General features: G+C 47.3%; 1 long non-coding RNA gene across 1 annotated transcript in view; it reads right to left on the bottom strand.

Moving 5' to 3' along the window:
* Positions 1-394: 394 nt before the first annotated feature.
* The window catches only part of LOC137203681 (uncharacterized), a 40,339-nt gene continuing 13,423 nt past the window's right edge, over positions 395-27,310 (bottom strand). Inside the window, exons 2-3 of the long non-coding RNA XR_010933236.1 lie at positions 2,320-2,420; positions 395-661 (exon numbers count right to left, since the gene is read on the bottom strand). This is a non-coding gene — a long non-coding RNA (uncharacterized lncRNA). The remainder of the gene's footprint in view (positions 662-2,319; positions 2,421-27,310) is intronic.

Genomic DNA, 27,310 nt, shown 5'->3' with positions numbered 1-27,310 from the left:
TCCCACCGACCTGAGACAATCATTTTTAACATTTTGGTGAATACCCTTCCAGACTCGACATATCATGCGGTATTTTTAACTCACCAAGATATTGGTAAAGCTTTCCCAAAACAATAAATAAATTTCTATTTGGTGCTTTCCAATGCCTGCATGGAATTCTACAGTATGGGTGGCATCACTGTTCTAAAAAACAATCCCCTACAGCTGAACACTTAGGTTGTCACCAAACTTTTAATATTATAAAATATATTGATAAATAAGCATGCACAGCCAAGTCTGTATGTCCCATCTAATCCAGATATTACTGTTTTAATATTTAATATAGTTTTCTATGTTTAATCAGCCTGAACTACTTTTTTAAAAAATTTATTTTATTTATTTATTTTTGGCTGCATTGGGTCTTCACTGCTGCGCGCTGGCGTTCTCTAGTTGCGGCAAGTGGGGACTACTCTTTGTCGCAGTGTGCGGGCTTCTCATTGCAGTGGCTTCTCTTGTCGCGGAGCACGGGCTCTAGGCGTGTGGGCTTCAGTAGTTGTGGCACACGGGCTCAGTAGGTGTGGCTCACAGGCTCTAGAGCGCAGGCTCAGTAGTTGTGGCACACGGGCTTAGTTGCTCCACGGCATGTGGGATCTTCCCAGACCAGGGCTCGAACACGTGTCCCCTGCATCGGCAGGTGAATTCTTAACCACTGTGCCACCAGGGAAGTCCCTCAACTACTTTTTATAAAATGTTATTTTTAAAATAATTATAGACTTACAGGAAGTTGCAAAAATAGTACACAAAGGGTATCATGTACCCCTCACCCAGCTTCCCTCCATGGTGACATTTTATATATTGGTAGTATAATATTGAAACCAGGATATTGTCATTGGAACAATACCATTAACTACATTACAGACCTTACTCCACTTTTTAAATCCTCTTCTGAAGTAGACAGGAAACAAATAGAATTCTATATGTACATGCCATGTTCCATGTGCTATATACAGCTGTCTGGAGGAACCACCATTCCCCTAATGATAAATGTTGGCAAATGCCATCAGCCTCATTGGAAAACAAAATTTCACTGGGAATGTGACATGGAAAGAGAAGAATTACCCAACAAAACAAACCAAGGAACTTAAAGGTACCAAGCTGGACAGCTTATGTGAAAGTGACAAGTTAGTGGTAGAAGCAGTCAGAGATGGAAGATTTCCAAGGAGACAGAAGTCACAGCGTCAGTTTGCTCAGGAAGGATATCCTGAGGAAAGTGACATTTGTGCTAGGCTTTGCCCAATAAGAACACAGTTGCATGGGCTGAGACAGAAGGAAAAGGTGATCCAGGGACAACAGTGTAGAGGCAGGAAGGCAAGGGAACCAGACATCTGGGTCCTTCAGAAAGCAGTTCCCAAGTCCCTGATCTGAATCATGCCCTGGACTGGGTGTTGGATAGTTGCATGGCTGAGGCAAAGGCCCTGCTCTTGCTGACCCTACTGTTTGTCTGGGGAGGATGACAGAGCAGCAGACACGAGTGTGATTGGTGCTGTGGTAGGGGATGGGCTGGGGGCTATGGGAGTCCAAAGCAGGAAGTGCAGAGCAACAATGAATGTTTATGGAGCACCTCTGGTGGGCCAGGCAGTGTGCAGAGGGTCTCATTTCCTTCTCACTTCAGCTCCACTTTATCCAGGTGGACGGTTGTTGCAACTCCAAGAGCTTAAGCCAAACAGTGTGTGAGTGACAGCGCTGAGGGACTGGCCCCAGAGCCCTTGGATATGTGCTCTGACAAGTCCCACTCATTCACCTAAAATATATTTGTCACTAAACCAGCCATATTGGGAATACAACAATGAGCAAAAGGCAGCACGATCCCTCCTTGGGGCTACGGTGGAGTGTGGGAGAAAGACAGACAAAGGGATAATTATAACACCACTCAGGGTGGCTTCCTGGAGGAGGTGACATCCAGCCTGAATTGTGAAGGATGATATTCCTCCTACTAACAGTTACTGTGAACGAATCACTGTGCTTGGCTTTTTCACATATTAACCCACTGAACTCTCCCAACAATTCAATCCCATGACTGTCTCCAAGGAAAGATGAGAAGACTTAGGCCAGTGGGCAGAGCCGATTTCTCCCCGACTCCCCTGTGGGCCTGGGCCTTCTCTCCCACAGCTCAGCCTGACAGGAAAGCTAAAAGGATGCTACTAATAAGAGGAGGCCAAAGGCCGTATAGTTACAGCTTGCAGAGGTGGGAGACGGAAGCAGGGAAAGGGTGCGTTTGGGGGCTTCCCTCTCCACCGCCACCACCAAACCCAGCTGGCCACACGGCCGAGTCACACTCACCATCAAACGCTGACCGCTGTGTCTAGAACAGTCGCTCCTGGGACCCTGGCCCTCTGAGACTCCAGGATGGGTGGAGCAGAGCCGATGATGGCGAAGCCCACCTGGAGAGAGAACCAGGTTCTCCCAGCAAATACATCATTACTAACAACATCACCTCCTGATTGGAGGAGGACATTTTTCATTTTCTACCCTGCCCTACTGAGCTGGCTGATGTTGGACAGGCCTGTGCACCTCTTTGGGCCTCAATTTCTCCACTCTAAGAACTCTGAACCCATCATGGGCCAAGTACTTTGTATACCCTTGACCTCCATCACTTTATTTAACCCTCACTGTTCTCAAGAGGTGGGTGCTACGATAACCCTCACTTTACAGGTGAGCACACTGAAGCCCTGAGAGGCTGAGGAACTTTCCCAACTTCACAAGGCAACAATGTGCCGAGCTGGGAGTCCAGGCCAGGGCTGGTGACTGCAGGGCCCAGGCTTTCCCCCTTGTCCCATCTTCACCTGCCAATGAGGTCTCATCCAATCAGAGGAAGGTGGTGTCGAGAATTGACCTGGTGCTGTGTGACCTTCAGCAAGTTCCTTCCTCTTTGTGACACACAGAAACTGAGAGCACGCTCTTCCCACCCTCTCTCCACACTGGTGCATAATAAATAAAGGTTGAACAAATTAAATATTCTTTCCGTCTGTGCCCACTAGAGGGCGCACGGGTGACATTAATTGCCACCCTTCCCTTCCAATGGAATTGTTGCATGGGCAGCCTCACGTCAGCCTTTCTACGTCTGGACCTTCTTTCTAGATTCTTCTTCCTGTAATTACTATTCCTCTACTTCAGTTTGTGTGTGCTTGTTTTTTCTGTTGTTTTTATCTTACACATTTCTAAAAGTTGCTGCAGAGCCTTTCTGGAAGGAAGCAGGAGGTGACTGTCCACGAGCCTCACTGACTAGGCCAGTGTCCCACCTGCTGAAGGTGGGCAGCTCCAACTCCCCCCGCCCCGCCCAGGCCAGGACTGGCACAGCTCCCAGGGCAGAGGGGCTTAGAGTCTGCCCAGGACCCCTCCTCCACTGCCCCCATCTCCCCCTGCTGCAAATGTTCTCATTACACCATCCCTGGGCTTCCCAGTAACAAAATGCTGCTCAACCCTCCTGGTTTCTCCGCCACCGCAGGCTGCTTCTCAAAGGGCTCTGCTCTCCTCTCTCAGGTGCCCCTGAGAGGGCTGGATGACCCTCCACTGGTGCAATCGAAAAGGCCCAGACTCTGAAACACACCTGGGTTCAAATCTCCAGCTGGACCTCACTTTCCAATTTGGAAAATGGGGCTGATTGAGCCTTCGTGCAAAGCTGTTACAGAGATTAAATTGTACAACTTCTGTGGAGTGCTTGGCAACCTAGAAACCCTCCTTCAAGGCAGCTGTTATTTGTGTTAATATTAGTTCAGCTCAGCCACTTCCTGACTGTGTCTGTGAGCACATGACGTAGCTTCTTTGAGCCTCAGCTTCCCTATCTAGAAAGTGGTACTAATACTCTATACAGATGTCAAGAAAATTACAGTAGATGTTGTAGGTAATATTCCTAGAGCAACAGCTAGCAGGCACTAAATAAGCATAGTGATTACGTTTATTAAAGGCCATAGATTAGGGCACAGAGAAAATGTCAATAAATTATAATATAGAAGAACTGGAGTTCATACATCCTTCTTTGATAACAATCTACAAAACTAGAAATTAAAAATAAAACCAGAAAACTACCCCTACACCTGGCAAATAAAACCCTTTCTTTTAAACAACTCCCGAGACTTCTGGGTCAGGTAGTGGATTCAACATGGGCATGTGATTCTGCTCCTTTCTGAAATTCTACTAAAACAACAGTAAGGGAACTTTAAAATTTTGACAAACTATAGATAAAATAAAATTTGCCTTTTAAACCATTTTTAAGTGTACACTTTAATGGGATTAAGTAGATTTACATTGTTATCACCGCCATCCATCTCCAGAGCTTTTTCATCTTTCCAAACTGACACTCAACCCATTAAACGCTAAACTCCCCATTTCCCCCTTCCCTTAGCCCCTGGCAACCACGATTCTACTTTCTGTATCTACAAATTTGACTGTTCTAGGTACCTCCTGTAAGTGGAATCATAGTGTTTGTCTTTTTGTGTCTGGCTCAATTCACTTAGCATAATGTCCTAAAGGTTCATCCACGTTGTGGCATGTGTCAGAATTTCATTCCTTTTTATGGTTGAATAACATTCCATTGTATGGATAGACCATATTTTATTATATTTATCCATTCATCCATCAGTTGACAGTTGTGTTGCTTCCACCTTTTGGCTATTGTGAATAATGCTATAGAAATATTGGTGTACAATGGGGGAAACAGACTCCACTCTTGGAGGGCACACACAAAGTAGGGTGCGCATTGGGACCCAGGGCAAAGAGCAGTGACCCCATAGGAGACTGAACCAGACCTATCTGCTAGTGTTGGAGGATCTCCTGCAGAGGCAGTGGGTGGCTGTGGCTCACCGTGGTGTCAAGGACACTGGCAGCAGAAGTTCTGGGAAGTACTCCTTGGTGTGAGCCCTCCCAGAGTCCGCCATTAGCCCCAACAAAGAGCCACGTAGGCTCCAGTGCTGGGTCACCTCATGCCAAACAACCAGTAGGGAGGGAACCCAGCCCCACCCATCAGCAGACAAGAGGATTAAAGTTTTACTGAGCTCTGCCCACCAGAGCAACACCCAGCTCTACCCACCACCAGTCCCTCCCATCAGGAAGCTTGCACAAGCCTCTTAGATAGCCTCATCCACCAGAGGGCAGACCCCAGAAGCAAGAAGAACTACAATTCTGCAGCCTGTGGAAGGAAAACCACATTCACAGAAAGGTAGACAAAATGAAAAGGCAGAGGACTTTGTACCAGATGAAGGAACAAGATAAAACCCCAGAAAAACAACTAAATGAAGTGGAAATAGGCAAACTTCCAAAGAAAGAATTCAGAATAATGATAGTGAAGATGATCCAGGACCTCGGAAAAAGAATGGAGCAAAGATCGAGAAGATGCAAGAAATGTTTAACAAAGACCTAGAAGAATTAAAGAACAAACAAACAGAGATGAACAATACAATAATTGAAATGAAAAATACACTAGAAGGAATCAATAGCAGAATAACTGAGGCAGAAGAACGGATACATGACCTGGAAGACAGAATGGTGGAATTCACTGCTGTGGAACAGAATAAAGAAAAAAGAATGAAAAGAAATGAAGACAGCCTAAGAGACCTCTGGGACAACATTAAATGCAACAACATTCGCATTTTAGGGGTCGCAGAAGGAGAAGAGAGAGAGAAAGGACCTGAGAAAATATTTGAAGAGATTATAGTCGAAAACTTCCCTAACACAAGAAAGGAAATAGCCATCCAGGTCCAGGAAGTGCAGAGAGTCCCAAGCAGGAAAAACCCAAGGAGAAACACGCCAAGACACATAGTAATCAAATTGACAAAAATTAAAGACAAAGAAAAATTATTGAAAGCAACAAGGGAAAAATGACAAATAACATACAAGGGAACTCCCATAAGGTTAACAGCTGATTTCTCAGCAGAAACTCTACAAGCCAGAAGGGAGTGACACGATATATTTAAAATGATGAAAGGGAAGAACCTACAACCAAGATTACTCTACCTGGCAAGGATCTCATTCAGATTTGACGGAGAAATCAAAAGCTTTACAGACAAGCAAAAGCTAAGAGAATTCAGTACCACCAAACCAGCTCTACAACAAATGCTAAAGGAACTTCTCTAAGTGGGAAACACAAGAGAAGAAAAGGACCTACAAAAACAAACCCATAACAATTAAGAAAATGGTAATAGGAACATACATATTGATAATTACCTTAAACGTGACTGGATTAAATGCTCCAACCAAAAGACACAGGCTCGCTAAATGGATACAAAAACAAGACCCATATATATACTGTCTACAAGAGACCCACTTCAGACCTAGGGACACATACAGACTGAAAGAAAGGGTATGGAAAAAGATATTCCATGCAAATGGAAATCAAAAGAAAGCTGGAGTAGCAATACTCATATCAGATAAAATAGACTTTAAAATAATGTTACAAGAGACAAGTAAGGACACTACATAATGATCAAGGGATCAATCCAAGAAGAAGATATAACAATTACAAATATATATGTACCCAACATAGGTGCACCTCAATACATAAGGCAACTACTAACAGCTATGAAAGAGGAAATCGACAATAATACAATAATAGTGGGGGACTTAACATCTCACTTACACCAATGGACAGATCATCCAGACAGAAAAGTAATAAGGAAACACAAGCTTTAAATGACACAACAGACCAGATAGGTTTCATTGATATTTATAGGACATTCCATCCAAAAACAGCAGATTACACTTTCCTCTCAAGTGCGCTTGGAACATTCTCCAGGATAGATCACATCTTGGGTCACAAATCAAGCCTCGGTAAATTTAAGAAAATTGAAATCATATCGAGCATCTTTTCTGACCACAATGCTATGAGATTAGAAATCAATTACAGGGAAAAAAACATAAAGAACACAAACACATGGAAGCTAAACAATACGTTACTAAATAACCAAGAGATCACTGAAGAAATCAAAGAGGAAATCAAAAAATACCTAGAGACAAATTACAATGAGAACACGATGATCCAAAACCTATGCGACGCAGCAAAAGCAGTTCTAAGGGGGAAGTTTATAGCAATACAAGCCTACCTCAAGAAACAAGAAACATCTCAAATAAACAATCTAACCTTACACCTAAAGCAATTAGAGAAAGAAGAACAAACAAAACCCAAAGTTAGTAGAAGGAAAGAAATCATAAAGATCAGAGCAGAAATAAATGAAATAGAAACAAAGAAAACAATAGCAAAGATCAATAAAACTAAAAGCTGTTTCTTTGAGAAGATAAATAAAATTGATAAACCTTTAGCCAGACTCATCAAGAAAAAGAGGGAGAGGACTCAAATCAATAAAATTAGAAATGAAAAAGGAGAAGTTACAACAGACACTGCAGAAATACAAAGCATCCAAAGAGACTACTACAAGCAACTCTATGCCAATAAAATGGACAACCTGGAAGAAATGGACAAATTCTTAAAAAGGTATAAGCTTCCAAGACTGAACCGGGAAGAAATAGAAAATATGAACAGACCAATCACAAGTAATGAAATTGGAACTGTGATTAAAAATCTTCCAACAAACAAAAGTCCAGGACCAGATGGCTTCCCAGGTGAATTCTATAAACATTTAGAGAAGAGCTAACACCCATCCTTCTCAAACTCTTCCAAAAAATTGCAGAGGGAGGAACACTCCCAAACTCATTCTATGAGGCCACCATCACCCTGATACCAAAACCAGACAAAGATACTACAAAAAAAGAAAATTACAGACCAATATCACTGACGAATATAGATGCAAAAATCCTCAACAAAATACTAGCAAACAGAATCCAACAACACATTGAAAGGATCATACACCATGATCAAGTGGGATTTATCCCAGGGATGCAAGGATTTTTCAATATATGCAAATCTATCAATGTGACACACCATATGAACAAATTGAAGGAGAAAAACCATACAATCATCTCAATAGATGCAGAAAAAGCTTTTGACAAAATTCAACACCCATTTATGATAAAAACTCTCCAGAAAGTGGGCATAGAGGGAACCTACCTCAATATAATAAAGGCCATATATGACAAACCCACAGCAAACATCCTCAATAGTGAAAAACTGAAAGCATTTCCTCTAAGATCGGGAAAAAGACAAGGACGTCCACTCTCGCCACTATTATTCAACATAGTTTTGGAAGTTTTAGCCACGGCAATCAGAGAAGAAAAAGAAATAAAAGGAATACAAATTAGAAAAGAAGAAGTAAAACTATCACTGTTTGCAGATGACATGATACTATACATAGAGAATCCTAAAGATGCCACCAGACAACTACTAGAACTAGTCAGTGAATTTGGTAAAGTTGCAGGATACAAAATTAATGCACAGAAATCTCTTGCATTCCTATACACTAACAACAAAAGATCATAAAGAGAAATTAAGGAAACAATCCCATTCACCACTGCAACAAAAAGAATAAAATACCTAGGAATAAACCTACCTAAGGAGGTAAAAGACCTGTACTCAGAAAACTATAAGACACTGATGAAAGAAATCAAAGATGACACAAACAGATGGAGAGATATACCACGTTCTTGGATTGGAAGAATCAATATTGTGAAAATGACTATACTACCCAAAGCAATCTACAGATTCAATGCAATCCCTACCAAATTACCATGGCATTTTTTACAGAACTAGAACAAAGAAATCTTAACATTTGTATGGAGACACAAAAGACCCCGAATAGCCAAAGCAGTCTTGAGTGAAAAAAACAGAGGTGGAGGAATCAGACTCCCTGACTTCAGACTGTACTACAAAGGTACAGTAATCAAGACAATATGGTACTGGCACAAAAACAGAAATATAGATCAATGGAACAGGATAGAAAGCCCAGAGATAAACACATGCACTTATGGTCAACTAATCTATGACAAAGGAGGCAAGGATATATAATGGAGAAAAGACAGTCTCTTCAGTAAGTGCTGCTGGGATGGGCTTCCCTGGTGGCACAGTGGTTGAGAATCCGTCTGCCAGTGCAAGGGATACAGGTTCGAGCCCTGGTCTGGGAAGATCCCACATGCTGCAGAACAACTAAGCCCGTGTGCCACAACTACTGAGCCTGCACTCTAGAGCTCGCGAGCCACAACTGCTGAAGTCTGTGTGCCTAGAGCCCATGCTCCACAACAAGAGAAGCCACCACAGTGAGAAGCCCGTGCATGACAATGAAGAGTAGCCCCCACTCACCGCAACTAGAGCAAAGCCCGTGTACAGCAACTACGACCCAGTGCAGCCAAAAATAAATAAATAAACTTATTTTAAAAAAGTGGTGCTGGGAAAACTGGACAGCTACATGTACAAGAATGAAATTAGAACACTCCCTAACACCATACATAAAAATAAACTCAAAATGGATTAGAGGCCTAAATGTAAGACCACACACTATAAAACTCTTAGAGGAAAACATAGGAAGAACACTCTTTGACATAAATCACAGCAAGATTTTTTTGATCCACCTCTTAGAGTAATGGAAATAAAAACAAAAATAAACACATGAGACCTAATGAAACGTAAAAGCTTTTGCAAAGCAAAGGAAACTACAAACAAGACGAAAAGACAACCCTCAGAATAGGAGAAAATATTTGCCAATGAATCAACAAAGGATTAATCTCCAAAATATATAAACAGCTCATGCAGCTCAATATTAGAAAAAACAACAACCCAATCAAAAAATGGGCAGAAGACCTAAATAGACCTAAATTTCTCCAAAGAAGACATACAGATGGCCAAGAAGCACATGAAAAGCTGCTCAACATCACTAATTATTAGAGAAATGCAAATCAAAACTACAATGAGGGGCCTTCCCTGGTGGCACAGTGGTTTAGAGTCCGCCTGCCGATGCAGGGGACATGGGTTCGTGCCCCGGTCCGGGAAGATCCCACATGCCGCGGAGCGGCTCGGCCTGTGAGCCATGGCCGCTGAGCCTGCGCGTCTGGAGCCTGTGCTCCGCAACGGGAGAGGCCACAACAGTGAGAGGCCCACGTACCTCAAAAAAATAAATAAATAAATAAATAAATAAATTGCAACATGCAGACATTTAAAAAAAAAAAAAAAAAACTACAATGAGGTATCACCTCACACCAGTTAGAATGGGCATCATCAGAAAATCTACAAACAATAAATGCTGGAGAGGGTGTGGAGAAAAGGGAACCCTCTTGCACTGTTGGTGGGAATGTAAATTTATACAGCCACTATGGAGAACAGTATGGAGGTTCCTTAAAAAACTAAAAATAGAATTACTATATGACCCAGCAATCCCACTACTGGGCATATACCCAGAGAAAACCGTAATTCAAAAAGACACATGCACCCCAATGTTCATTGCAGCCTTATTTGCAATAGCCAGGTCATGGAGGCAACCTAAATGCCCGACAGATGAATAGATAAAGAAGATGTGGTACATATATACAATGGAATATTACTCAGCCATAAAAAGGAATGAAATTGGGTCATTTGTAGAGATGTTGATGGATCTAGAGACTGTCATACAGAGCGAAGTAAGTCAGAAAGAGAAAAACAAATATCGTACATTAACGCATATATGTGGAACCTAGAAAAATGGTACAGATGAACCGGTTTGCAGGGCAAAAATAGAGACACAGAGGTAGAGAACAAACAAACGTATGGACACCAAGGGGGGAAAGTGGCGGTGGTGGTGGTGGTGGTGGTATGAATTTGGAGATTGGGATTGACATGTATACACTGATGTGTATAAAATTGATGACTAGGGCTTCCCTGGTGGCGCAGTGGTTGAGAGTCCGTCTGCCGATGCAGGGGACACCAGTTCGTGCCCCGGTCCGGGAGGATCCCACATGCCACGGAGCGGCTGGGCCCGTGAGCCATGGCCGCTGAGCCTGCGCGTCTGGAGCCTGTGCTCCACAACGGGAGAGGCCACAGCAGTGAGAGGCCTGCGTACCGCAAAAAAAAAAAAAATTTAATTCTAATAAGAGCCTGCTGTATAAAAAATAAAATAAAATTTAAAAATTAAAAAAAAAACCCCACAGATATGATCTAGACTAGTTGCTGCAGACACATAGATTATTCTGGAAGGAAACATCAGAAACTGATAACATTGATCCCTGTGGGGAAGGGACTTGCATAGTTGAAGGACACCAGAAGAAAGGAGATTTCCCACTGAACTTCCTTTTCAACCTATAAAATTATTTTAAACTTTTCATTTTGAAATACTTTTAGACTTACAGAGAAGTTACAAAAATAGCAGTGTTCCCATTTACCCTTCACCTGGCTTCCTCTAATGTTTATATCTTACCTAACTGTAGTACAAGGATCAAAACCAAAACATCAAAACTGTTCATACGGTGCTAGTACCTAAATGCTAGGCTTTATTCAAATGTCACCAGTTTTCCCACTAATGTCCTTTCTGCATCAGGATCCAGGATGCCACATTATACTTCACCATCATGTCTCTTTCAACTCCTCTGGTCCGTGACAGTTTCTCAGTCTTTCCCTTAATTTATCAACGTTAAGCATCATGCATTTTTGGTAATACCACAAAAGTGATGTGCCCTTCTTGGTACGTGGTATCAGGGGATACATGGTACATGATGGCCATAGGTCTTATTACTGGTGATGTCGACTATTGTCACCTGGTTGAGGTTTTATCTGTCATGTTTCTCCACTGTAAAGTTACTATTTTTCCTTTGTAATTAATAAATATGTTGTGGGGAAATACTGTGAGATTATACAAAATCCTATTTCATATCGCACTTTTTCCCACTAATTTTAGCATCCCTCACTGGTTCTTGACTGCAACAGTTATCACTATGGTGTTTGCCTAATGATGATTTTCTATTTCCCTCATTTCTTCTGTATGTATTAATTGGAATTCTACTGTAAGGAAGAGCTGCCCTTTCTTCCCCATTAATTTATTTATTCAATTATTTATTTCTATTCATATTAGATTTTTAAATTTAAATCCAATTATTAGCCTTAGGAACTCATGAACATTTTTTCTGAGTTATAATCCAATTCTGTACTTATTTATTTTGTGGATCATTTTGTCCAGCTTCAGCCTTTGGGAATTCCTTAAGGTTGGCTCATGTCAATAGCCCTCATCTTTTTTTTTCAGCACTTCCTTACTTTCTGGTACTGCAAGAGATTTCCAGGTTCTTCATCAAGAGATGAATGAAGAAGTGGTATACACACACACACACACACACACACACACACACACACACACACATACACACAATGGAATACTACCCATCCATAAAAAAGAATGAAATTTTGCCATTTGCAACAACATGGGTGGACTTGGAGGGTATTATGCTAAGTGAAATAAGCAGACAGAGAAAGGCAAATACTGTATGATATCACTTATATGTGGAATCTAAAAAATACAACGAACCAGTGACTATAACAAAAAAGAAATAGACTCACAGATATAGAGAACAAACTAGTGGTTACCAGTGGGGAGAGAGAAGGGGGAGGGGCAATACAGGGGTAGGAGATTAAGAAGTACAAACCATTACGTATAAAATAAGCTACAAGAGGGCTTCCCTGGTGGCGCAGTGGTTGAGAGTCTGCCTGCCGATGCAGGGGACACGGGTTCGTGCCCCGGTCCGGGAAGATCCCACATGCCGTGGAGCGGCTAGGCCCGTGAGCCTTGGCCGCTGAGCCCGCGCGTCCGGAGCCTGTGCTCCGCAACGGGAGAGGCCACAATGGTGAGAGGTCCACGTAGCGCAAATAAATAAATATAAATAAATAAAATAAGCTACAAGAATATATTATACAACACAAGGAATATACCCAGTATTTTCCAATAACTATAAATGGAGTATAACCTTTAAAAATTGTGAATCACTATATTGTACACCTGTAACATATAATATTGTACAGCAACTACACTTCAACTTAAAAAATAGGGTTAAAAAAAAAGGAGTCTTTGTTCATGGAAGATCCAGTGCTCCAATAAAATCAATACAACTTTGGATTAAAAATCTGAAATGAGGAATTCCCTGGCAGTCCAGTGGTTAGGACTCCGAGCTTTACTGCCAAGGGCCCGGGGTTCAATCCCTGGTCGGGGAACTAAGACCTTGCAAGCCGTGTGGCGCGGCCAAAAAAAAAAAATATCTGAAATGATGTCCCGTCCCATCAACCACAAATTAAGCTTTGAGATTATAGAGTCACAACCTTTCCCTGGCAAACCCCTCAAATATCCAGCCACCTTATGAAAGAAAAACTGTTCAAAATGTAATGTTACACATTTTGATAATATTAAACATTTCTTCTGTTAAAAAAAAAAAAAAGAAGTTTCCAGACCCATCTTGTATTTTCTCTGCCCCAGCACTGGAATCAACCATTTTTCCAAACAAATTACCCTGGGCTCATGATTTTATTAACCACAGATTAAATTTGTTCATTATGCTTTCTTTAGGTTAATATGAACCAGGTTACCTGAACACAGCATCCTGGGTGTGTTATGTGCATTATCTTCAATCCTCATATTACTGCTGCAGGCAGTGTACTATTATTACTGCTGTTTCACACATGGGGAAACTGAGGCTCAAAGCTCAGTTCGTCCATCCAGGTGGAGAGTTTGAGCTCAGGTCTGTGGGCCTCCAAGCCCAGGCTCTTTTCCCTGATGGAGACTGGAATTTAGGGAGGGCACGAGGGAACTGACAGGTCCACATCAACATCTAGAAGGATGGTGATGGCTGCCTCAGAGGCTGTGGTGGAGGTGTAACGTGTCACTCTGGCTAGACTGAGTGACATTTCCCACAGCTCCCTTCCCTGGGTGGGTCACAGGAGAGGTCCTTGCATGCCTGCCACTGGCCCACCTTCCCCAGGGTTGGGCCTTCAACTTCAACTCCTAGGCCGATGATGTGTGTTTGGCTCTTTGAGGAGCAGTCTGGCAGTAGAACTGACCTGGGTTTCAGCCTGTCTGCACAGGCTTGTGCCTGTGGATTCCAGCACGTTCTTGCTCCCCCGCCACCTGCCCTTCCGACAGCCTACCCTGTGGCTTCAAGCTCCAGCAACAGACTCAAGGATACAGCCTTCCAGAGACAGCTTAAGATGCCCCTACAGTCACCCTAAGTTCAAACACTTGTGACAAATCCTTTACTCTCTGTGGCCAGGTGTTTCCACTTGAGCCCTAACTGCATCAGAGGAGAGACAGTGGTTCAGAGCAGGTGGGCCCTTAGAGCTCAGGGCCTCCAAGGGTCACCATCATCGGGGTCCTCCCACCAGGCCTGCTCAGAGTCCAGCTTTCCTATCTGTCCTGCAGCTATCAGTGGAGGAGGAGGACAGAGTTTCCCAAGCTGATGCTGACAACAAAAAGCTGCAGTTACGTACTGAATCTTACATAAAAATCAGATGCTCTGTGTCATAGGAGGTATTTTGGTAAATGGGCATCCTGGAACTGGGGCACCCTGGGGACAAAGTTGGTGCTGTGACTCCGTGGGTGGGTACCACCACCAGGATGGGGTCATCCGCTCCTCAGGAGCAGGGCTGGGCCTCAGCGTCCAGGGTGGGACCCTGCTCCGGAACTCAGCTGGGTAAAGAGACACAGGTGAACTGGACATCTGTGATGGCCAGACTCTGCAGCTCAGGCTTGGGGTGGCCACCAGGGGGCGCTGAGGCCATGCTCAGATGGCAGTGATGTCCCTAGGGGTGTCAGGGTGCCTGGGAGTTAGGAAGAATCCAGGGTAGAGGAATGGGGGTCTCCAAGGTTGAGCAGGGCAAATGCCCACCGTATCTGTAGGAACCCTGGGTGCTTTGGCTCCACCTGCTCCACCGTGGGCAGCTGGAGTACAGAGCTGGGTTGGTGCCACCTGGGACCCCCCAGGAGGGCTACACTTGTTGGAAGGCCTGAGGCCATCACCATGCAGGGTGGGAGGCCGGATGTGGCAGGCCTCAACTGCGTGAGGATTTCTGTTACTCCTTCACTGCTTACCGATCATGTGACCCACCGACCCCTGTTTAGGCCTCAGTTTCCCCATCTGTACAATAAGGGGGTGGATTGGAAGATCATTCAGGTGACTCCCAGCTTACCAGTAATAATAGAGATGATGGTGGCGATGGTGATGGTGGTGCCACTTGCCAAGAATTCATCATGTGCCGGACTCTGCACAAAAGTCATTTAATCGGGACTTCCCTGGTGGTCTAGTGGTTAGGACTCCACGCTTCCACTGCAGGGGGCGTGGGTTTGATCCTGGTCGGGAAACTAAGATTCCTCATGCCACGCGGCGCAGCCATAAAAAAGGAGAAAGTGGGACTTCCCTGGTGGCGCAGTGGTTAAGAATCTGCCTGCCAATGCAGGGGACACGGGTTTGAGCCCTGGTCTGGGAAGATCCCACATGCCGCGGAGCAACTGAGCCTGCACGCCTAGAGCCCATGCTCCCCAACGAGAAGCCACCGCAACGAGAAGCCACCGCAATGAGAAGCCTGTGTGTCGCAAATAGCAGCCCCTGCTTGCCGCAACTAGAGAAAGCCCGCATGCAGCGACGAAAATCCAACGTAGCCAAAAATAAATAAATAAAATAAATTAAAAAAAAAAAAGGAAAAAGTAATTGAATTGGGCTGTGTCCCTTACTCTGCATGATGACCCCATAGGGTGGGAACAGTTGTCATCCCCATTTCATAGGTGAGGGCATAGAGGCTCACACAGCTGGAAAGGAGCTGAGCTGGGAGACAGCACAGCTGGGAAGAGTCTAGCCCAGGATCACATGGACCTGGGCTTGGACCCAGGTTCTGCCATTTCTGTCTGTGTGACTCTGAGCAAATCACTAGCCCTCTCTGTGCCTCTGTGTCCTCTGATGACCACTCCACAGGGCAGCCATGAGGACCAAAGGAGGTCATGCCCAATGCCTGGTGCCCAGGGAGCACACCGTGGACATCGACCATTGTTCTAGGCTAAATGCATCACTGTCTGTGGTTGAGGTTGAACCACAGTTCACTGGATCCCACAGCCCTGGCTCTCCACTCTCTGGGTAAATCCTTGCAGAAGCAGGAGGTGAGATGCTGCCTGGGTTGAGAACTCCCATTTCATGACAGGCTCAGGTTGTTCCCTAGAGGAGCCAGGTCGCCACAGCTGCACATCAGGCCTGCTGGGCGCCTAGGAAGCTGCCTGCCCAGCTCCCCAGCCAGATGTGGCTGCCCCCAGGCTGCACAGGTATTCTTGCCTCACCTGGGCAGCAGCCTCTGCCATCCCATCCTGGCAGTCTCAGAGCCGGCCTCTGTCCCCAGGATCTCACCAGACTCTCAGCCCCCCTGCCAGGCCCAGCTCGCATCCCACTTCTCCACCACGTCCTGGGAGAGCCCTATGACCAGACGCCCAGCAGCTGCCCCAGCCTTGGGGGTCTCCAGAGCTGCTGACCCCAGACCGCCAGTGCAGGATGGGAGCTGCCTCTACTGATCTTCTGCAGTTGTTAGAGAGTGAAAAAGACTTGGAAGATGCTGAGGAATATAAGGAGGACGCTTAGTACTGGATTCAGTGAAGTTAGAAGCCTGATGTTTTTCTGTACAGCGTGTCTTTGGCATTCAATCCTGGGATCCATTCCACATTCATTATTTTTGACCATTACTGAGTGTTCAAGGAGTATGAGTATGTGATTCTTTTTACACAGTGCATATATTTTTCTTTGTCTGATTTAATGTGCCAAGTAAATGAGTTCATCTAATAAAATTGCTTCTTTTATACTTTAAAAAATGGTAAATGTTATAATATGTGAATTATATCTCAATTTTATAAAAGGAGAAAGAGGACCTGGGCTACAGTGCTGACCCTAGCCATGTGGCCTTGGGTGAGTTTCTTACCCTGCTGGTGCCTCCTTTCCATCCCCTATAAAATGGGGACAAAATGTTTCCCTTTGGAAGTTGCTGGGAGGATTTACCTTATAATGAATGTGGAGCCTCAGCACAGTGCCTCACCTGCGGTGGGTCCCCAGTGATGAACGTGGCCACTGTGGTGCTGGTGAAGCACCAGGATGACGTCCACCTCAGCTCCTGCCAAGCCACGGCAGGACGGCCAAAAAGAGGACCTTTTCTTGGGCCACTCACTGTGCAGCAGGATGTCAGAAGCCAGATGACCTGGCCTGGCTGTGTGATTTGGGGCAAGTCACTTGCCTTCCCTGAGTCTCTGTTTCCTCATCTGCAGAGTGGAGATGATCATAGCACCCTCCCCACCTGCTGCATGAGAAGATGTGGACAAAAACCCAAGTGTGAAATGCCACATGCTGCGTAGACCCCTACACTGAAAATAGCTCTGAGATGGGAAAAGTGTGCTCCCGGCCGTGCTGGCTGGTCCTCTTTGTCACCCCCTCCCCCATATGCTCACCTATTCCTTCAGCTGCCTAATCTCAGCCTCCCTGTGGTCTACCCACAGGCACTAGTTCTGGTGGCAGAGCTCTGGCCTGATAGGATCCAGTGGGGGGACAGCACGTGGGGCTGCAGCATGGGGGACACACTGTGGATGCTCCAGAGGCTTGGACAACAGGGCAGGAGAGCACCTCCCAGGCCTCACCAGGGTGGCAGAGTGACTTGAATTCGGGCCAGGGCAGGAATGCACACAGCCCCACTTCTTTGTTGAGTGTCCAAGGTGAGAAGGCATTTGTCTGCTGGAGCCTCAGTTTCCAGTTTCCCAAACCCACAAATAATGGAACCCCTCATAACTTCTCATGAGCTGCCCTTTAGAAGATACTGCTTTAGTGTCCCCCCAGCCCCAAACTCCTGCCCGATTCCTCACCCAGTAACCCCCAAACTGGCGGATCCCCTTGCCCCAACATGGCTTACCTGCCTGGGTACTGAGGAGATACTGTTCTCAAAGAGGACGTTGCTCGCATCCACGCTGTGTCCCTTAGCAGTAGCGTCTGGCGGATGCCATCAAGGGGTGGGGCTGGTGGTGTCCCTGGTCTCCCCAGTCCCCACCACCTGGCTGCTGCTGGAGCTGCTATCCTTTGCACACAGAGTCAGGGCAGCCCCCTGGTAGTACAGGGTCTGCTGCCTGCATTCCTCCCTGAGGCCTCGCCAGTGCTTAGCAGAGCAGCTGGGGCTCATGAGAGTGATGATGAGTGAATGAATGAATGAATGAACTAATGAATAGTAATACAAGGCTGCATTTGGCCTGTGGATCTGGGGGACTTAGGGGCTCTCAGTGGAACTGGGACCCTGGATTTGGGTCCTGGCTCTGTCTGCCCCCACTCAGAGGCCGTGGGACCTTGGCCAAGGTTCTCGACCTCCCCAAGCCTCAGGTTCCTTTTCTGTAAACCAGGGAGAGTAACAGTCCCAACCTCCCGGAGCCACCGGAGAGAAGCGAACACAGCCTGGGGCTATCACGATTACCCACCCCAGCCAAGGCCCACCTTCCTGAGACACCTAGGCACCACCACCTGGGAGCTAGAGGTGGGTTTGGAGGTGAAGTGGGGATGCTGAGCTGCTCTCAAGGGTACTGGCATGAAGCCTTGGTGAGGAGGCTTCGGGACCTGTGGCAGGGAGCCAAAGAGTGACCCCCCCCAGCCTGTTCTGTGGCCCCTCTCTGTCTGCACCCAGCCCAGGGTGGCACACAGCCACCCAGCAGTGCTTCCCCGCCACCGTCGCATCCCCAGCTCCCCCAGATCCAGCCTCTGTCAGAAGGAGCCTTCAAATACTGCCACTGCCTGAGCCCTTCTCAGAACCTTCCCTGGTCCAGCTCTCCACCTGGCACCTGGCCCTGTGACCTCTGCAGCCTCTCCCCCTCCTCCCCCGCCCTCCCACTCTGAGCTCTGGCCATAGGGACCACCTGTTGAATTCCTCATGTCCTTCTACCTGTGCTGGTCCCTCTGTCCTCGAGAACACTTCCAAGGTTCCCTTAGACTCAGCTCAGCTGCATCTCTTCCAGGAAAGTTTTGCTGCCCCTCCACTGGGCTCCCCTACCACCCTGTGCCTTTGTCCACTTAGCACGGCCCTTTCCACCTTCCTCAATGACTAGATTTGTGGTTCTAAATCAGAACCACCATCTACTGAGTCTCAGTGTATGCCAGGCACTGAGCTGAGCTCAGTGACCTCAGACAAGCCCCTTCACATCTCCTTAGAAGGGGATGCCAGGACCTCCTTCACGGGGTGTGGGGTGGGGTAGAGGGGCTTATGCTTGTCAGGTGCCCACACAATACCCAGCATCAGGGTTGTCCTGGTTACCAAGGGGCTAGTCCCAGGGCTGCCCTCTGACATCCACCCCCCAGTGGGGAGAACTCCCCAGATTCCCTCCTCTGCTCTTCCTGCCCCCTCCCAGGCCACGCAGCCAGCAGGGAATTGTCCTCTGCGGGGATGTGCAGGCTCCTTTTATATTTATTTATTTACTTACTTACTTATTACTTACTTACTTACTTTTGGCTGTGCTGCGCCGTTTGCAGGATCTTAGTTCCCCGACCAGGGATGGAATAGGGGCCCCAGCAGTGAAAGCGTTGAGTCCTAAGCACTGGACCTCCAAGAAATTCCCTGTCAGGCTCCTTTCAAAGCCTGACTTTTAACCACCACCCTGAGCTGTGCGCGCCTGCCCCTCCCATGTCACTGCATACTCCTGTCTTAGTGGCTAGGAGCACGCGGTCTGGCACCAAGCGGGGCTAAATAGAGTCTGTTGGGCTGAAGGAAGAAATGACGTGATTAAGCAGCAGCTTAGGGTGGTCTGGATTCGCTGAAATGCCTGGGCCCCCACCATGGCTCCTGCCTCCCATGTCACCCTGGCCCTCTGTCCACAGCGGTTTCACCAACAGTGAGCAGGCCTTGTTGCCTAGAATTTTCTGCTCTTGGCAGTGTTCCAGAAGCTCTCCTGAGCTGATCTTATTCTAAGATCAGCTCACACTCGCCCACATTTCTGAGCCTTTATCTAGGCTGTACACCCTTCCCAAGCCCCCCACCCCACCCCTACCCCACCACAACCCCAGCAGCCCATAAGCCTCCTCAGCCAGGAAGCCCACCCTGCTTTGAGGCCAGGAACTCAGGGGAAGAAGCTTCTCCTGGCCCAAGGCTGGGTCTGAGGAAGGTGGCACCTGAGAAGGGCGCCCATGGGCAGGAGGCCTGTGGTGTCCAGCCTCAGTGGGCCTTTATTGGGCCCCGCATGTAAAGCACTAAGCTGAGCTATTTGCTAGTCATTTCAGAAATACAGATTAAACCAACACGGACCTACTGTATAGCACAGGGAACTCTGCTCAATATTCTGTAATAACCTAAATGGGAAAAGAATATGAAAAAGAATAAATACATGTATATATATGACTGAATCACTTTGCTGTATACCTGAAACTAATGTAACATTGTTAATCAACTATACTTCAATATAAAATAAAAATTAAAAAAAAAATACAGATTAAAAAAAAATTTTTTTTCCCCTTAAATACAAAAGTGATGTGTACTTGTGGTAAAAAAAAAAAAGTTCAGGGACTTCCCTGGTGGTCCAGTGGTTAAGACTCCATGCTCCCAATACAGGGGACATGGGATTCCATCCCTGGTCAGGGAACTAGATCCCACATGCTGCAACTAAGAGCCCTCATGCTGCAACGAAGATCCCGCACGCGGCAATGAAGATCCGTCAAGCCGCAACTAACACCCGGTGCAGCCAAATAAATAAATAAATATATATATATATATATATATATATATATATATTTAAAGTTCAAAAACAACAATAACTCCTCCACCCTCACCTTGTATAGTTTATTCCTGCACCAGGGTGCGGCTCCCTGCCCCCGCTCCGCCCAGGGAGGGCAGAGGAGAGCAGCTCTGGTTGAGGACAGGGGCTCAGGCACCGGGCATATGAGGCTCACATCTGCACGGTGCCACTGCTGACCCCTTGGCCTTGGGTGGGCTCTTAGCCATGCTGAGCCACTGTGAAGTGGGGAGAATAACAGGAACTCGCCCCAGGGGGTTGCTGTGGGCGTTGAAGGCTGGGGTACACAGGCCCACATAGGAGATGAGACCGATGGACGGTGCCCATCGTTACTGGTGATATCATACCCCACCCCTTCCCACCGCGGCAGCTGGAAAAGTCCTGAGCAGCCCAAACTCTGTGGAGCCTGCTGGCTGTACGAATCAGTAACAAGAGCTGGCCAGGCCCCGTGCTCAGCACCTTCCTCAGGGTCTGGGTCCCAGCACAAGCTCTGTGTATGTTTAGGGGAGAGGGGGTGTTTCTGATCCCGACAGCATCCTTTAACCCCTCCCCCTTGCCCAACCCCATGCCTTCCCCTTGGAGGGCTTTTCTGAGCCTGGAGGAGCCAGGCCTGCCCAAAAGCTGGCCCACTGCAGGCACTGCAGGCAGCATACTTCCAAAGTGCTGCACCAGGTTTTTCCTGTACCCTCCCCAGCTCCTAGTGGCTGTAAATCTTCTCCCCACAGGGACTGCAGAGGCGCTGCCCGGCAGCTCAGGCAGGGCTGACTCCCTTGCCCTCCTCCTGGCTCTGTAGGGCACAGCTCCTGTCTGTGGCCCAGAAAGGATGCCCAGGGCAGGCGACTGCAGCTTTCTTGCCCTCATCCTTCCAGGCCATCCCGCAGGGCTGGGTTCCCCACTCACCACGCCCTTCCCTCTCAGCCAGCCTCGCTTTCTCCATCTGAAAAACAAGAGGCTTGGGTCTGAATCTTTTCTAAAGATCCTCACCTGAAACTAACACAACATTGTAAATCAACTATGCTCCAATAAAAATTTTTTTTAAAAAAAGATCCTAATGAGAGTCATAATCACTATCCCTAAAAAGTGCTCACACACAACACACAGTTTTGCATCAAACATTACCAGCTGCCTCCTCCACCAGATCTGCCACAACTCTGGACTCTGCCTGGTTAGGAACCTCTGTGTCTCCAGAGCTACTGTTATTTTCAAAAAGCAAGCTGCAAAACAGAATGTATCGTATCATCTTTTTAAAAACATAAATATTAGCATTTACTTGTAAATGCATAGGAAAATCTAAAGGAATCTATATAAGAAATTATTCCAGAGCTTGTCTCTAGGGTGTGGGGTTTCAGGAGCTTTTACTGTGTACCTCAGACATTTTTGGAACTGAATATTTTTGTAACAATTGTATGCTTTTAGGGATTTCTCTTATTCTCATTTAAAATATGATCCTATTATAGTATCACCAACAACCCCGAGTTCACCAGGCCATTGTTTCTTTTGTTGAGCACATTGAGTCAACCAGGGACCCAGATGGTATTGAGGACTCAGGCTTCTGAAGCGTGATAAGCAAGGGATCAACAGGATTAAGACCATGACTTGACACTTAATACTGGGTTCCTACGGGCAAGGTAATTAACCTGTCTAGGCCTCAGTTTACCCTCCAAAATGGAGTTTATCCTCAGTTCATGCCTCAAAGGGTTTCTTACTTTGCTAAGAAGGAAAAATAATTAATTTATTTACTTATTTTTAATAATTTTTTTTTAAAGAAAAGACTCTTGAATGAGGCAGGCTCTTAAAGACCCTGCCTGGGTCCCCAGAGGAGTCACTAGGTCTTGGTACCATTTTCATTGCCCCCCCAAATTCTTCCCAGCTGTTGGGTCTCAAGCTGGACCCCCAGAAGGTTCCCACAAGACCAGGAGCCCAGAGGACGAATGTGGCTAATGGAATCTGGCCTGGACTCTTTTGTGTCTGGCACCCGTTCAGCAATGGGGATATAAAAAACCCAGACATCACCTCATCGCTGTTTCATCAAAAAAAAGACTTTCTCCCTGCACATTCCTGCAGAGGACAAGTCCCTGCTAGCTGCATGGCCTAGGAGGGGGCAGGAAGAGCAGAGGAGGGAATCTGGGGAGTTCTCCCCACTGGGGGGTGGATGTCAGAGGGCAGCCCTGGGACTAGCCCCTTGGTAACCAGGACAACCCTGATGCTGGGTATTGTGTGGGCACCTGACAAGCATAAGCCCCTCTACCCCACCCCACACCCCGTGAAGGAGGTCCTGGCATCCCCTTCTAAGGAGATGTGAAGGGGCTTGTCTGAGGTCACTGGGCTACACCCAGGATTTGCCCCAAGTCTGACTGACTCCGGAGCCGGTGCTCTCTGCTTCCTAGGAGTCCAGAGGCCCGTGGCCTAAGCACACCTCTCTTCAAACAACATGTGCAACCTTGGGTAGGTCTGAGACCCTTCCTGAATGCTTCCATATCCCCCAAAGCCTCTGGATTTTCAGAGGAAAACTCTGGGCCATCTAACCTCTTCCTCCAGGTTAGCTCTGCCATGCGTTTACATGTTGGGCTTTCCTGGAAGAGCTGATCTGAACACAGGGCCTGACAGCCTCAGAAAGTGAACTAAAACAGCAACCAAACAGACAAACAGAACCCCCACGGGCCCAGACAGTCTCCAAGAGCTACGATAGGAAGGTTCCCACAGTCCCAGATACCCAATGCACTCTTTCTAGGGGCCAGTCCTGCCCCGCAGGCCCCTCTGGCTGCCTGTTCAGTCTACCTGGCTCAGGGTCCTCACGCTTCCCCCCCTCTACCCCACTCTAGAGGACCTGGGTCCCCTCATGCCTCACTGAGTGCAAGTCAGAATACTAGGGACCCTGGGCGTCTCAGGACTCCTCAGCAGGGCCCCCCAAGGCCAGTGCACCAGCACGACTAGGCAGAGGTGGGCCTCACCACTCCCCAACCCCCATCTTCCTTTCTTCACCCACCTTCTTTGGGGTGATTACTGGGAAAACGGGCACAAGGGTGTCTTAGGAGAAGCTATAAATTCAGATTTTTATGCTACATCACCTGGTTGTTTTCTTTTGTTTTTGTTTTTTGGCAGTGCCACGCAGCATGTGGGATTTTCATTCCCTGACCAGGGACTGAACCTGTGCCCCCTGCAGTGGAAGTGCGGAGCCCTAACCACTGGACCGCCAGGGAAGTCCCCACCTGGTTGTTAAATGTAGACAACAGTTCTGATCATTTGGTATGTGATCTCAAAACTGCCCTTCCGCGGCTCTGCTTGGCATCCCGGGGGCTGACCCTTGTGAACTACATTTCCCAAGTTCCTTTGCCAACTGGCCCTGGTTTGGTTCAGCCAATGGGAGGCACTGAAGGGAGACTGGAGGGTGGGAAGAAGCCAGGGTATTTCCCCCTCTCTGCGCAGTGGCTGGGTATCCTCTGAAGCTCCACTGCCCCGCCTGCAGCCCATTCTCCATGATCCCAGGCCAGGAGTTCCAGTAACCACTCCCCCATTTCCTGTTTGGCTTTTCAAAATTGCCCCTATGCAACCCCTTAAAGTGGGCTCTGGTTTTCTGACTGATACAGTAACTAATTCAAATCCTCTTTTTCCCCCCACATTAAAAAAAAAAAAGTGGTAAAAAATATGACATGAAATTTACCATTTTAATTTTTTTTTTTTTTTTTTGCAGTACGCGGGCCTCTCACTGTCGTGGCCTCTCCCGTTGCGGAGCACAGGCTCCGGATGCGCAGGCTCAGCGACCATGGCTCACGGGCCTAGCCACTCCGAGGCATGTGGGATCTTCTCGGACCGAGACACGAACCCGTGTCCCCTGCATCGGCAGGCAGACTCTCAACCACTGCACCACTAGGGAAGCCCATTTTAATCATTTTTAAGTGTACAGTTCAGTGGTTTTAATTACATTCACAATGTTGGGCAACCATGACGACTATCCATTTGTAAATTAGAGCCTTTTAATATCCTTGGGGCTGAACCAAGCTGGTCTGCAGCCTACATCAGCCTGCGTGTTCTTCACTTTGCAGGTGGCAAATACCCTCTTATGAATTCTCCCACCTGAGCATCCCAAAGCCCCTGATGTTAATGGGAGAGGGAAGATGACCTCCATTTCACAGAGGAGGAAACTGGGGCTCAGGCAGATCAAGGCTACTGACCAAGACACCCGATTCCAAGCCCTGTGCTCTGTCCTCTTAGCTCCCCCAGCTTTTTGTTAGCTCCCCCCCTCCCCACTCTCCAAACCCCTGCACATACCCCCTGCTGCCCTGCCCCCCATCAGGGGTAAACTCCTGCCACTGAGCTTCCCCACAAAGTGTCATCCCAGAGAGTTGGGTGGGGGTGGGGGTTCTTGGGGTCTGCACACCCAAGGACACCACAGAGCTGGGCACCAAATAAGAACAATGACAACAACAACAATAATAAAACCACCTAATGTTTATTCACACTCAATTCCTTCTGCATGTGGGAAGGAAGGAAGAGTTCTGAGGGTCTCGTGTCTGTGCTTTTCAGCGGTCAGATATAAGAAGGGGGTGGTGGAAAAGCTCAGAGCAGAGGCTTCCATAATTGAAACAACCCAACTAATCACTTATCAAGGGCCAACTACATTCCCCAGTTTGAGGTACTTTGTCTCTTAATCCTCATGCATGAGAAAACAGAGGCTCCTCAGGGAGGTGGACTCACCTGGTTCCACAGCAGAAAGGGCTGGAGCTGGGACCCACACCTAAGTCAGTTTGGTTGCCAAAGACCAAGGCTGCCCCGCCTGCCCTGACACTCCCCCTCTGTTCACTCTGGCCTCCCAGCCTTTGCACAGGTTGTTTCCACACACTGAGCAGCGTCCATGAGGGATAATGAAGTGGGTCTCAGATTGGGCAGAAGAGATCTCCCCAGGCCTGCCGCAGCCCTTCCCAGTCGCCGGGCAGGGCCCTGGACCAGAGCCCAGGCTCTGCTGCAGCCTGAAGAGAAGAGGCAGTTGCTGGGGTGTGGGGGTGGGCACAACGGCAGCGGGGAGAGCGGCCCCGGTGGGGGGATGGAGGCCTTCAGTGACCCCACGTCTCCACCAGGGCATGACAGACATTCTATGTCAAGCCCTGAGCCACTCACAGACCTGGGTTTAAACCTGGCTCTGAATAACACACATTCAGGTTTGCCTGTGAACACACAGTCCTGCTCTGAAGGACACTTGAGAATCATCCTGGTTGCCTCCAGGGGAGGAGCTGAGTGGCTGTGGATCAAGGCAGAGTAGGCAGACTTTTCACTGTCTACCCTTTGGGCCCTTGGACTCTTGAACCATTAATAAATAATTTAAAAAATTTAAATCCTGGATTGGTAAATCACTGTGTGACCCTGAGTAAGTCACTTAGCCTCTCTGAGCCTCTATTTCCCCAACTGTAAAAGAGTGTTAATTATAGCACTTACTCCATAGGGTAAGGGTAAAGCATAAATAAAAGCATGCATGCAAAGAGTTAAGCATGACACCTGACACACAATAAGAGCTCCTAGAATGGGATTGTTATTATTATTATTGGCCATTTGCCTGACAGACCCCAGGCAAGGGCTACTGCCACAGTCCTCTGTCACCTTCCAGGATCTCATCCTCAATATGGAGGCCATTCCAGCAAATGCCAGCTCCGTTGCCACTAGCTCTGTGACTTGTGTAGATTATGTCACTGCTCTGTGCCTCTGTTTTCTCCTCTGTGAAACAGAGACACTAGAACTTGCCCACTATCCACAAGACTATTAACAGTCAAGATTGGTCATTCAACATTTCCTAGTGATCTCGGTACCGCATATGGTGCCCGGCACAGGGTGCCAGGGTAAGGGTGAAGGGCGCACAGTCTGGTGGGGGAGGGAGGCAGATACATTAACCGATGCTTACAAAAGAGAGACGTGGTGGATGAGGGAAAGAGAACTAAGAGAGGCCAGCAAAGGAGCCTAACCCAGCCCGGGGAGGGAAGGACAACAAGGAAGCCTTCCTGGAGGAGGTGTTGCCACACCTGAGCACTGAAGGATGATCAGGGGTTGGTCAGTCAGTTAAAGGAGAAAGGGGGGACTTCCCTGGTGATCCACTGGTTAAGACTCTGCACTTCCACTGCAGGGGAAACAGGTTTGATCCCTGGTCAGGGAACTAAGATCCCGCATGCCGTGCGGCGCAGCCAATAAATAAAGAAAATTTTAAACATTTTTAAAAAGGAGAAAGGGGGTCAGAAAAGGAAATGCAGGCAGAAGAAGCAGTAAGAGCAAGGGCTGGAGGTAGAAGACCCAATGGGTTGTTCCAGAACAAACAGGAAGGAGGCTTGGTGCTAAGGGCAGTGGGAAGCAGAGGAAAGTCTTTTGTCATCGACCTTAAAGAATTGCCTGGTTTCAGAGCCCAGCTCTACCTCTTATCAGCTGTGTGACCTTGGGCAAGTTACTTAACTTCTCTGTGCCAAATGAGGGGAACAGTGCTTACTCCATACTGTTTCTGTGAGAATAAAAGTGAGTTAATTCATGTAAGGTGCTTAGGACAGGACCTGGCACACAGCTCTGTTCAGCTGTCTTCTGCTGGCCCAGGTACACAGTGGCCTTCAAGGAGATGATGCTGCTTAAATATTTGCCGAGTGGATGAACAAATGAGCAAACAGGCTGCCAAACCCTTGCACAGTCCCATGGCCCCTTGCCCACGC

This window comes from Pseudorca crassidens, chromosome 12 (genome assembly GCF_039906515.1).
Source record: "Pseudorca crassidens isolate mPseCra1 chromosome 12, mPseCra1.hap1, whole genome shotgun sequence".
Lineage (NCBI taxonomy): Eukaryota > Metazoa > Chordata > Mammalia > Artiodactyla > Delphinidae > Pseudorca > Pseudorca crassidens.
This window is presented reverse-complemented; position numbering and strand designations above follow the sequence as displayed.